This window comes from Salarias fasciatus, chromosome 11 (assembly GCF_902148845.1).
Source record: "Salarias fasciatus chromosome 11, fSalaFa1.1, whole genome shotgun sequence".
Taxonomy (NCBI): Eukaryota; Metazoa; Chordata; class Actinopteri; order Blenniiformes; family Blenniidae; genus Salarias; species Salarias fasciatus.
Window position 1 is genome coordinate 13473368 of NC_043755.1, and position 13924 is coordinate 13487291.

The window sequence follows — 13924 nt, forward strand, 5'->3', positions numbered from 1 at the left end:
AAACTGCTTCTGGACTTTAGACCAGGCTGGACTTTACAGAGAAAAAGGCGAGGTCAGCTCCATTATTCTGTCACTCTGTGTTCTTTTATGAATCCCAAAAATACTAGACGTGTCTTTTTATGAGCAAAGGATTACATGGAGAAAATTTACATCTTACAAAAGACTGAAATGATGTAAATATACAAATTAGACTTACTGCAGTCAGCACTGAAACTGAAAATATGTTGAAATATTTTATATGAAATATATGAAAAACAGCAAGCAGCCTTGGCATCCACCCAGTAGAGCAGTAGAAAGATGGTTAGTGTGATCAATAATCGACATATGGAAATACTGAAAAAGAGTAAACCTATTGCTCCATGACCTATTTTGGATTGACTAGAGCACAGCTGAAGCCCCACTAGTTGCTTCATCTGGGATACACACAACCCCCGCACATGGAGTAACGCACATTTGCTCGGCTCATTTTACCATAAAGCCAAGATGACACCATATAGTACCTGTGACTCCAAACTGGCTTTAAAAATCTGCAGTGTAAGGCCAGCTCTGCATGAGTTACTGCTGCCTGATGTGAGCCATGCACGTGCACACTGGCAGCGGTTCGTATCAGAGGTCAGTGGAAATAGCCTGTTTTTATGATACGTATAAAAACATTACTTAGCAGGTGTGCTGACATCACTGTGTTCTCAAACGTGCGGCACGTTATAATGTGAAATCAGACGGGCCTGCTGAATGCAGAATGTTTGTTATCGTTCTAGGCAGGAGTATTCTTTTATTATACACCTCAGTTTGATTGCCTTTCACCTCGACTGTTTTATGAAGTGCAAAGATATGGATATCCAGTGCCTGCTTTAGCACATCAACCAGACCTACGACTTGTAAGGCCACGATTGAGGCACAGAACTTCATCTTTTGAAGCAGATTGAACATCAAAGATGCACATCATTTACCGTTTTTAATTGACTCAAGACTGAAACATTTTAGGCTTTCAAATGTGACCATTTGCATTTTTCTTAATGTAGCTTGTTGGTTTCTGTTAAGTACTTTAAAAAGAAAAAATCTGGACAGCAAGAGTTTCCTTACAAGGCCTGGAAGAATAAAATGAAACATTGCAGGCCTTTAGACACTGTTATGAAACCTCTTCTCCCTACTCACCAAGCACTTCCTGAGATTAAAGCCACTTTGCAGAGTAGGAGAGACTCCATTTCATAACTGAGCTGATCATTCAGATTGTATCAACAGGTTTTGTAATGTGATTACTTGAACTATTTTGAGGGACTGTGATACTGGAGGTAATGTTGCTATTATTGTTCTCAAATGAAGTTTGCTGCAATCAAGCACTGCAGTGTTATTAAGTAGTTGGTGTAGTTTTTGTTGTTTATTTTAGATTTATAGTTATATTTTAGTTTCATTACAAGACAATATACAAACTGTAGAGAACAATACCTTCCAAAAAGTAATAAAATGCATTGATTAAAATTGTTGATACAAAATAGAAGTGAAGGGTTGCCTTGGGAGAGAAGGAGAGATGGGAATTTTCTGAGATGTGTTCAATCTGTGAGCTCTTTCCCTCCAATAATTCCTGTCTCCTAGAGACAAGTGAGTGATGAGATGCTCCGTCTTGCAACCCAAATACTTTAAGCATGTGGACAGGAATGTCTGCAGTGGGAGGTGTTGCGGAGGCAGATCCAAATGTTTGTACATGTCTGACTTAAAGCTAGGGTCGACGATCTTGGAAAACTAGCATGCAGCACAAATGTAGCATCTCCCCAAGGCTCCGCCCAGCTCCCACCCCATTGGAGGAGCTCCCGTTGGGAGCGAACACACTGGACGCGGAAGTGCCGCGCGCGGAAGCACCACCCGCACGGAGTTTGTGATCGCCTCCAATGTTATTAACCTTTCTGACTGCCCGCACACAACGTGCATAGGAGCGCAGCGCGCCTGCTCCGCTTCCTTCTATTTTTTTTCACACGAGTCTCGAGCGCCGAGAGCGCCTTGGCAACGCGCGCACACTGAACCAGGGCCAGTGCACGCCACTGAAATGTACGCGCAGGGGGCTGGTAGAATGGCGAAGGGATTTGATTGGTTTCTTAAGAGCGGTCCGTGCCTTACGATTGGTCGGAGTTTTTACTGTCCTGTGGCCGCTACAGTGGTCAGATTTTTTCTGCACCTTTTTCCGTACACATAATGTATTGACTTCTCCCAGGGGGCAAGGAGCATTTCACTCAGTATGACAAGAAGTTCTTTTGGACAACATCGTCTACCCTAGCTTTAATGAAATGGCAACCTGCTCAGGACGTCACCATAATCAACTGGGTCCGATGGATGGATGAATGGATGGATGGATGGATGAACACTTGCATCAGGGACTCTTGCTTTAGTGCCGCTTTATGCCTTTATGAAGATGATTATAATAAGAAGTTGGCCATAGTCTCTCTCTCGTTTTTGTTGCTGTCATGCATTTTTCGATTTATCTTAGGAGACAGTGTGATTTAGTTTAATGCCTTAGAAGACAGACTTAAAATAAAAACAAACAAAACCAAGAATGTACAGCTGTGACGGAGGATATAAAAGTGGGTCACTTCCTGAGACCTATAGTTTCAGACATCACAGTTTCACCACGTCACTTGTCCTTGTTCACTTTCAACCGGTGAACTTTTGCGTTTATGTCTTAGGTAGATCTAAAACTGGGGACATGGTGGGACATCTCCTGCGGGAGAAAATTTGCAGCACATGTTGATTGGAAAATGAAGAAAGGTGTATTCTTTGATGACTGACAACCTGCAAGATAAACTTGCTGTCTAATGTAATTACAGCCAGAGTTATGTGCAAATTAAGCCATGCATGCAGGTTTTCTTGCTTGTGGAAGCTCAATGGCGGCATCTAGTGGACAAATGAGATATAGGAGGCATTAAACTTTTTTTTATCATCGAACTGTTTGCATGTTCCTGACCTTTTGAACATGAAGATAGAAATCGTTAGTTATTGATAGATGATATACACAATAATTACATAAATAAGATAAATAAACAATGACAACCAAAACAGCACAGACTGCGATCTTACTCAACAACATGAGCGTCAGTTTGATCAATACAAAAAAAAAAAAGTTTGATCAATACATGATTACACCTGCAGCCATAATAATCTCTCAACATTTTCAAGACTGGTTCCACTTGAGAAACCGAACAGGGATATAGACATTGTCAGAGGCCCTGAACAATGCCTGCAAAACACCAATTAAAAGAAACTTCAGAGAACACCAATTAAAAGAAATGACAGAGAACAATAGTTTATTTAAAAAAAAAACACACACACACGCACAGATATTAAATTTTTGGCATCATAAGGAAAGGAAAATCATCATAACAAAGAATTGTGAGGGGGTGTACTTAATAGTGTTCTAAAAACAGATTTAAAGAAGTGAGCATCTCTACACATTACACTTTATAGACAAAGAAAATAAAGTATATAACATGAAAAATGGAAATTAAGTGAAACCAAAATGAAATTAATTGCTTATTTCACTCAATTTGAGCATGATTTAACTAAATGGCGAATGTGTAACATGTTTCACAGAAAATATGATTTTTTGGAAACTCAACGCTGAAGGAGGAAGTGCATGGCATAAAATACACTCACAAGAAAACCAGATGTTATCAAATCACTTACAGTAAAGTGGTATATATAAACTGCTGTATGTGCAGATCCTGTTTCATAATTAGCAAAGATTCAACAACTTTACACAACTACTTTGGATAATATGATAGTGTTTCACATTACAAAACCCTGTGATAACAAAATTAACCAAAAAAAAAAGAATTTCCATCAATGCACTGAACTGAAATCATCATATTAAAATTTTTGGTTGTGGATAACAGTTTAATAATATTAAGCACTTAAATCTGACTACATTTAAATACAAAGTTTCAGTTGGTATTCAACCAAGCTTCTTCAACAATCAACAAAGATAATCAGATGGAACACTGCTGATGATAAAACAACAAACACAGGCTATTATTTTTATATTGTGGTGTACATGGTTTCTTCATAGTGTGAAACTAGGTCACTTTTAATTAAAGAAAGATATGAGGCTAATGGTACACTTACTACTTACTACCTACAAATAATAATGGTATGTTTATTTTGGCTCTGACTTTTCTGCTCTCATTCCAATATTCGTTCAGCCAGCTTTTGAACGAGTAAAACAACTATTTCTCAGCAGTGGGAGGAATTTGTACTTGATTTCTTCAGACAAACAAAACTCATCGTCAGGGTTTGAGAGGACAAACAAAAGGTTTGACTCTATCATGCCTTGCTGACATAGTAGCTGCCACACACTTTCAAGGTAGATGGAGGCTGATTTCGCTCCAGAATAGCCTGCAAGAATCAAGGCAGGGTGGGTTGGTTCCTCTGAGGTGACTCTCACCCTGCCAAAAAGACCCCAAATCATTTGCAAACACCCCCCAAATGGAGATATCAGTCTCCTGGTGTTCGTTCTTACATACATCAGAATCTTCTGATGCACCTGAACACATCATCAGTGATGTTACCTGAGATCATCAGATGTTTCGGGTCTTTCAAACATCATACATCCTACTCAGGCGACCCAGCCACTGTTGATCAGACCGTGACTTGTGTTCAGGTGGCATTCACTAGTCCTCATGGTTCTCCTCTCTGAATCCAGAGCCATCTCGAGGCTTTCTCAGTTGCCTTCCAGCCTTGTGCACAACAGTCGGTGACCAGCTGTTCGTATTTGGTCCTCTTCCTTTCATGAGCCTCCCCCAAGCGATCCTCCCATGGCACTGTCAGCTCCATAATTACAATGTTCTTAGTTCTCTCTGAGACTAGAATGATATCTGGTCTCAGGGCGGTGCGGGCAATGTGCTGGGGGAACCGTAACTGCTTCTCCAGATCTACAGAGAGCTGCCAGTCCTGGGCTGTTGCCAGGATCCCGGCTGATGGTTTGTTATGGCCTGCCTTTGGCTGCTCTCCTGCTTTGACAAAAGTTATCGTGCAGGCGTTATTGTGCCCTCGGCCAGAGCTGCTGATCCATTTGCTGATGGCTTCCACAATCAGCTTCAGCACTTGGTTGTGATGCCAGGTGTAACAGCCCTGGCCGAGCGCTTTTGGGCAGCAGCTCGGAATGTGTTCCAGACTCCCTCTTCCTGAACACAGCTGGCAGTTCGGGGTCTCCACTTTACCCCAGGTGAAGAGGTTCGCTGGGCTGGGTAGGACGTCATAAACTGCCCGGACCAGGAAGCTGATGCGGTGTGGTTCGCTCTGCCAGAGATCCGTCCAGGTGACTTTACGGTCCATAGCATGCTCCCATCTGGTCCAGGCCCCCTGCTGCCTCAGACCAGCCGGTCTGCTTGTCCTTCCTTCCTCCACGGCAATCCTGACCTCCTCCTGTATCTGCCTAAGCTTCTCCTTCCCTTTGCACTCCCTGCGACGAGGTGGTGTTGGAAACATCCCCAGGCCTGCTCTGCCCTGGGCCACCACTCCCACCAGATCTTTGTGGCGCAGTCGTGCTTCAGCGTCCAACACAGCTGCTTGGGCACTCCACTTCCTTCCAGTCTTTATCACCACCCCTGCCTGGGCCACCTTCGGGTACCTTGAGTCTCTGTACATCAGTACCTCTTGTGTCCGTGTCACCTTGAACTCCTCTTCCAAAGACTTCAGGGGCAACCAGAGCTTGGTGGTGTTCCCATAAAGGGCGATGCCGATGAGGCTTCTGGGCAGCCCCAACCATTTCCTGAGACAGGTGCTGACTTACCTCTCCAGGATCTCCACAGTGGAGATGGGGACCTCGTACACAAGCAGCGGCCAGAGGCAATATACCATGCTGGTATATCCACGCTTTGAACTTGCCTGGGAGGCCAGATCTATCCACTGCTCGAAGCCAGCTGCCCAGTTCCCGGCAGGTTGCCTGGACAGAAGAGGAGTCTTTGAGGCTGCTGTCAAAGACTTTGCCCAGGCTCTTCACTGGCTTCTCTTACCCCTTTCCCACTGCAACTAGCGGGTCGTCCCGTGTCTGCGACCCGCTAACTATCGCCTTTTTAGACGCCTTTCCCACCGCCTGCTGACCCGCGTCTCACCTCCTGCTGGTGAGCCGCATCGCTGCGTTTTCCCGCACTGATGGTGTCCCACGTTGATGACATCATCAGCGCGACGGAGCAAAACGAAAGTAAACAGTGCAGCGGAAAACAGTCCCTGTTACCTGTAGACAAACCTCCTCTTCCCCACGGATCAGGGGAAGCTCTCTGGTCTCGCTATCTTGCCATTTCTGGGTCGTCTGGACGAAGGAAATCTCACGTTGTGTCCAGAAACAACAACTAGCGCGCTTACTTAGCCGCGCTGCGTCGACGTCATCATGTAAGTTCCTCCCACTAAAGGCCGGTAGAAAGCTGACCCGGGAATTTACCGAGTCGATTGCAGGGTGAACGACCCGGGCCGAAATCCCGGTCAACCCTTTTCCCACTGCCACGACTTAGCGGGTTTAAACAGGTTTTTTGGCCAGTGGGAAAGGGGTATCTGAGACTGATGGTATCATTGACCCTTCAATGTTGAAACGGAACCTGTCCGTGACCTTGCCCTTCTTCACGATGAAAGATCTGGATTTGGCTGGTTTGAATCCTATCCGGGCCCAGCGGATGAGTCTCTCCAGCCCTTGGAGGATCCATTTGCATCCTGGCACAGACTCTGTGGTGACTGTCAGGTCATCCATGAATGCCCTTATTGGGGGCTGGCGCTTCCCTGATTGGGTGCATGGGCCCCGGCACTCTGGTTCCGCAGACTTCACAATCATATTCATTGCCAGCGCAAACAGGGTCACAGAGATTGTGCAGCCTGTGATTATCCCCATCTCCAACTTGTGCCACTCTGATGTTACTTCTCCCGCAGTGACTCTCATCCTGAACTGGTCATAATAATCCAGGATCAGATCCACAACACGATGTGGCACATGGTGTTTGGGTTACCTAAGCAAGATGGTGATTTGACCCATCTAAGATGGCGATTTGAAACCCAGCACAGCCAATCCTGTCCTGTTTTTTCTGACATCACGCCCTCACGCAAGTTAAGCCCCTCCCACAAGAACAAGCGACGAATGCCCCTTGACCAATCATGGTTAGAGCCTCATGGGCTCTTCTGATTGGTCAAAGATACCTGGAGCTGTCGAGATTCCTTTTCAGCTCAGAACAGAGACAGATGGAAACGCTGTGCCCTTGTGGTAGTGCAATTATGCTACACTCCTAAAGGATTATCAATGGATACTCTAACATTTAATCAGGGGTGAAAGTAAGATAAGATTCTTGCAGGAACTGTGCAACTCAAAAAAATGTTTTAGTTTGCGCGCAAAGCGTGCGAGCGTCGTACATAACAGATATTGATAAAGCCTGCTTTTTTGACATCCTTGAAAGCATAATGTTTTTTTTAACTGCTTTAATTTTATTTTGAATGTGTAAATATGATAAATATTGTGATGGCGGCCTCTTCATGATGGAGGCAACAACTGACGAGAACTGCTACCCTGTTGCTTAAGGTTTTTGTTGTTGTAACAACAAAAATATACTGAGAGCATGTTACTCACACCAAACAATGTCCGCACAGAGGCCATGTCACTCTCACACCGACCCTTCTCACTGTTGGTCCAACATAACATAAATGAAACTTAACATAAAAAGACCGGAAAACTGCATCAACACATAGAAAAGCAATAACTTAACACACCTACAACAAAACGAAGTACATTTTAACAAATTTTAACACAAAATACATCTTGAAACGGCCCGAACAATCCCCTCCCATGATGCTTTGCGGCACCAAACAGTATGGCGGCGCCGCAACAATATATATATATATATATATATATATATATGTGTGTATATATATATATATATATATATATATATATATATATATATATATATATATATATACATGTTGTTTTTAGTTACATTTTTTTTTCTTTGCATTTTTGACCTGTCCTGGCTGTCTCTTGAGATGGGGACAGGGGGGAACGGGGGGGAGGGGGGGGGTGGGGGGGGGGTGGGGGGGGCTTACATTACCAAGGCAACCAGCCATCCAATAAAAAGAACGCATTGAGTTTACCTCACTTCCACGTGCGCTTGTTTGCGGAAGGAGTGATGCTGCTCGCATGACAGAGAGACGACGCGTGAACCCTCACAATTTATTACTTGTGGATTTATGTTTTTTTCATTTTGCAAAAATGACCACCCTGTTGTCTGCAAAAAACACACAACAGTGGACATTGGATTAAAGTTACGCTACAGCGAGAGACTGCCGCTACAAGCTGCAACCTGTCACGGTAAGCGAGTGCTCCAGTGCTGGTCAGGCGCATTAACCTTGTTCAACACATCACAGAAGATGTAGTCTGGAGATGAGTTTTATGTATTCATCAATTTTATACTTATTTCGGGAAAATTTGCTTGGAAAAAAAAGGGCTCGCTTTGTATGCATGAGGGAAAGTTGCTTTTCAGAGGCGTTCCGGGGCGTTCCTGTAGAAGAGGCCAGTATATTTCTTACCGGCACAGCGTTCCGGTGCGTTCCGGCTTACTTTCACCTATGCATTTAATCCAAAGAAAACACAGAAAAATTAGCATTGACTAGCAAAATCCTACCTACAGCACCTTTAAATGCAATTAGAAAATAAGTCTTGACATGGTAACTTTCTAAGAGGCAGGCGAAGTACAGGGATTAGCACTGTTAGCTTAACTGAAGAAGTAGCCAATTTACTCAAGTGCATTTGGTAAAGCAGAACGAAATACAATGCCAACACGTCCATTTTCACACAAAATACTTACTTTCACAACTGGACCGAAGCTGGTCCTCTTCGGAAAAGTCTTCTGATCTTATTGTGCTGATGGTTGACCTTGATAGACCACAAGGGAGAATTTGACCGTGCAGAAAATATGGGAAACCCCGGTCTTCAGGGATTGCATTATGGGATTTTTTTCCTATTGTTGTGCCAACAACAATTTGAAAATTGTGCTAATTTTTAATTACATATTTGGTCATAATTGAGGTGCACATTGTTGGTCTGACATGTATTTTCTAGTTACGTAACAGCTATTTTACTTTTCATGTTCACACAATTAAGAATACAAGCTCTGGTGAATAGATTGTTGTTGTCTTTTTAACAGGCTGGCCAGACAGTCGCAGCCCACCTGAGAAGTTGCTGGGAGACCTGCGGACACCGGGAGGACCTGGTGCCACTCTGGTGGTTGATTTTGGAAATGCCTGAAATGTTGTCTGACTGCACAAGTACGTGCCTTCATTTCAGGTATGGCCAAGAAACATTTAAGGACCAGGTGTACTGCTTGAGACTGCTGCCCCACACAGACCGCTGTCCCCGAACTGCACCGTGTCACCAGATGGCACCCCACTTTGAGAGACTGGCATCTATAGTGACAGGTGATCGCACTGACACCAACAAGTGAAGGACCGCAGCCTGTCTTTGCAGAGGTCACTGGGGACTCAAGCCCCCAATTAGGTGGACTGCCAGTGCCTACACCACTGAGGAAGGCCCTCACAGGACCAGACCCAGACAGTTGCGGCGCCTCTAGGTACAGAAGCTCTAAGGCTGCACACATAACAACTTTTATTGAGTCATCTAGCTGCCACACTCAGCAAAGTCCGAGCTGCTAATGAGGACTGTGGTACTGACACCATGTAGGCTCTCATCATCCTGGAGGAGGGCACCACTGGTAGCGCAAGGGTGAGAATCTTCCATTGTGCCCAATTTCTCACTTCTTATGCGCGATAAGCTGAGGGAAGGGGGCAAGCATGATGCCTAGACAGCAGACGGCTGAATCATCAGTACAGTTTGTCAGTAGCTATGACCAATAAATGGTAAAATTAGTGTCTTATAGATGTTTTTCACAAATGATCGATGAAGATAATAAGAGAACAATGCTGACAATAAAACAGCCAACACAGCCTGTTTTGCATTTATTCTGGTCTACGTGGTTTCTACGTGGTGAAACTGGGTCATGTGGTATGTATAAAAGCGAGGAATGAGGACAACATATTTATTAAAGTATCACTTATAAATAGAGATGGTATCTGTTTATTTTGGCTGTGACTTTTCTGCTCCCATTCCAGTATTTGTTCATCCAGCTTTTGAACTAGTCAAACAACTAATTCTCAGCTGTGGAAGTAATCTAGGTTGCTGTTAGGTAAGAAGTAATGTGAGGATGAAGCAGGTCAACAGGGCGCCGTTTGAACGCAATTCAGAAAGAGTCAAAGAACTGTTTAACTATGTGCAAGTGAATCCAATACAGTCCCACAATTGATGCTTACTCTCAATATATTTCAGTATTGTTATCAAGTGTGTGCTTCACAATAGTGACCACTCCATGTCTATTTTTGGTATTGCCAGGTGTGTTTCAGAGAGTCCTTGAGCTCGAGGTAGCTGCAGTGGAGCACCAGTCCGTCTACATTGATGACATTGGATTCATTGGTCGGCATGACATTGTTGAAGTCCCTGGCCAGCATGGAGGGAACATCAAAACTGTGATTAGCCACCACAGCATCATCCATATACTATCCATATACCCTTGGCCCCTGCAACACTGTCCATCTGATCACACTCCTGGACACCCGACACAACACACTCATTCCACCAGATCAGACTGACGTCCTGGAGTCTCTCAGGTACGTTGTCATTTGGGACAAAGTAAATTTCCATTGGGCTGCTCTGGTTCAAAACTAATTCACTGCCCACCTACGCTTTTTAGTTGTTAATCATTGCCCATATTCTCCTTTGTTCAATCTCATTGAGGATTTTTTTTTTTTTTTCTGGCTGGAGATGGAAAGTGTATGACAGAAATCCACAAATGTATATACCTCTTCTCCGAGCCATGGAAGACACACGTGAGAATATAGAAGTTGAAGCTTTTCATGGCAGGATTTGCCCTGCTAGGCGATATTTCCCTCACTGCAAGGCCAGTGGAAACATTGCTTGAGATGTGGATGAAGTACTGTGGCCAGACAGAAGAGAGGATACAGCATAGTCTTCTTTTATTTATTTGTTATTGTCACTGTACACAGTACACTGTACACAGTTTTGTTTTATGTGGCCAACTTTGTGTTGGTTGTGATGTACATTAAAAAAAAAATCCATTTGTTTGTTTAACTTCTCATCAGTTCTCTCTTTCTTGGAGGTGATTGGCTGGGACACTGGCATGGAGGCCCGCCCATGTGAGTGCAGATCATCACCCTTATTGGACTGACCCAAGTGGAGCCCAGGGGAGGGGAGGTTTCACTGGGGGGATTTGCAATGTGTGGTTTAAAGGGAACTTAATGTATAACTTAAGATGGAGAAGATAGAACTGATTGCTATTGTACGTTGAATGATGTAAATAGGATATCTTAATTGTGAAACAGCACTAATTCAATAACTGATAATGTAATTGAGCACAACCCTCTGCATTTTGGGTGGGTGGTTTAGGATTTGGACAGAGGGTTGCATGTTGTTTGTGGAGGGGAGATGCTGCCACTGTGTCCCGGTGTTAAGCATAAAGGGAAGTGCTCTGAAAGACTTTGGGCTGTTCATTTGTTGTTCTCAGATGTGCTGGCAGTCCTGGGCTTGTAAGAGCCATCAGAACAACTGAAAATCTTACAGTAACACTGAACAAAAAAGGCTTAAACAGTTTTTTCACATCCATCAGTGTTTGACACCGAGCACATCAGTTCTCAACTGGCTTTTTAAAATATCGATTCATCTGATGGTTTGTGAGTGTCATTTGAAAACAAACATTTTGAGAAGAACATAAATTATTTTGTAATTAAGTTTCCTTTTATAGTTTGGATTTTGGATTTCTGTGTAGAGGTTTGAGAGTATGAGGCATGTTTTCAGAAAATCTCTGTAAATAATTGAGAATAACTGCATTTCAGGGTTTTCATTCTTAATGAAAAAAAAATATATTTTGACTTTCAGTGCCACACACTGCCAAAGGGATGATGCCTTTTGAGGGCACTGACTATTTATGGTAAAGGGGATACAGTCAAGTCGGCCCAAAACCAAGCCATGGTAAAGAACTGTAGTTTTGACACTTGAGTGAACTACCGGTACTGTATATTGAAGAGATATGAGCTTTGACAGGTGAACCGTAGTGTTGCGCTGAACCATCCAGGTTATTTTGGCCAAAGGACCAAGAGTGTCTGGAGAAATGAAATTGATGAAAAACTGAAAATAAAAGGGAACCAAAGAGATAGAGGTTAAAGATTATCATTTACTTTTAACACTATCTTGAGTATGATGCTCACAAAAATTAGGCTTGGTGCACAAGTGAAAAGTGTTATATTCTGTATTTCAGACTTTAGCTGATAGATATTACTTTATTGATCCCTTTGGTAGGATACATTGGGGTAATCTTGACTGTAAACACAACAGAGCACCAGCAGAAAACAAGAAAAAAGTTAAATAGTCAAAACAAGAAAGAAGATTTATCAGTGCTTATGTCGATATTTGTAGAAATGATCTTTCCAGAGTAAGGGAGGGTTTTGTAACGAATTCCTCCTGATAGAAGTTTGATCATCATTTCACATTTCACCTTGACTGTAACCAACCCCACTGTCCATTTGAAATGAGTCAGTCTGCACAAAGGGTTGGTAATTCCCCTGTACATTTTATCTTACGAGCAACATCTAGAATCAAAAGTATCAGAACACTTCTGAAACATCGGTGTCATGTCCCGCCTCAAAAGACAAGCGCGAGAATCGCGGGTTCGTTCAAAATGCAGTTCTTATTTTGTAATCAGCAGGACAGGCAGACAAAATGGTACATGTGAAGAGCTCCTCACAGACATCTCTCCCTCACCTGCCTCTCCAGCTCCAAGCTCTGGAGAGGTCTCTCTCACCTGCAGCCACACCTCCCTCTTTATCGTTTCCCCACAGGTGCTCTAATTAACCCCCACACTCACAGAAAAGAAACTAATAAACCACTCCCCTTTAACATACCATAACTTAATGACTCTACTGAGAAAGATACAATGATGGGATAACGTTCATATGGAATAAGAGTGAAAATGATGATTAAATTGATTGGCCAATCAAAATATAATAAGCTATGGCAATCTTTTATACAACCTAAACAACAAAACATTAACTATACATACTCCCAGCTACTCAACAAATAAGGTGTGTATATGTGCGAGGGTGTGTTACACATACAGGGCAGCCGGCCCATGAAATCCTGCCTTCACAATCTGTAAAGCAGCTTGTCATACTAAAATTCTACAATCTACAAAACTGTTGAATTGTTCTTGGTCCATCCAGACTGCAGTGGATCAAGAAAAGCTTCCAAACATTGCAGGAGGGATTCCATCAATATTACTCAAAAAGTCCTTCTGTTCACAATAACCTTATCACCTCGAGAGAAAAACTGCAAGACAGCAGTAAAAAAGTGGCAAGAACATTAAAAAAACAGCAAATATTTAAAGTCAAAATCATTTGAAAAGGTAAAACTGTAATTAAAATCCTGATGTTTGATGAAGAGTTGCACAAAAACAAACGCAACACATTATTCTATCTTACTGTGCAGTTTATCTTTTGTAAGTGTTGATGACTGAGTGTAAAATCAGAATCTTGTCAGACAGGTAGATGGGTGTGTTCGTGTATTCATGTGTGTGGTAGGAGTGTGTGTGTGTGTGTGTGTGTGTGTGTGTGGGTAGGTGGGTGTGTGTTGGGAGGTGATGGATATGGATAAAAGCCACTGTTTTGCTGCATGCAGACTGTCTTTGCTCAGGATCACGATTGCTGGTAAGTTTGAACAACTGTTCATTTTTAGAATAATTTGAACTCTCCTTTTGTCTCGCACCAGAAGATGTTACTACAAATAATCTTTCTGCTTTGCTGTCATTTCACCTTGCAGTGTTTCTCCCTGCCGTCACGCCAAGCC

General features: G+C 43.0%; 1 pseudogene; it reads right to left on the minus strand.

Moving 5' to 3' along the window:
- Nucleotides 1–4662: 4662 nt before the first annotated feature.
- LOC115396485 (uncharacterized) lies at nt 4663–6967 on the minus strand (annotated as a pseudogene).
- Nucleotides 6968–13924: the final 6957 nt, after the last annotated feature.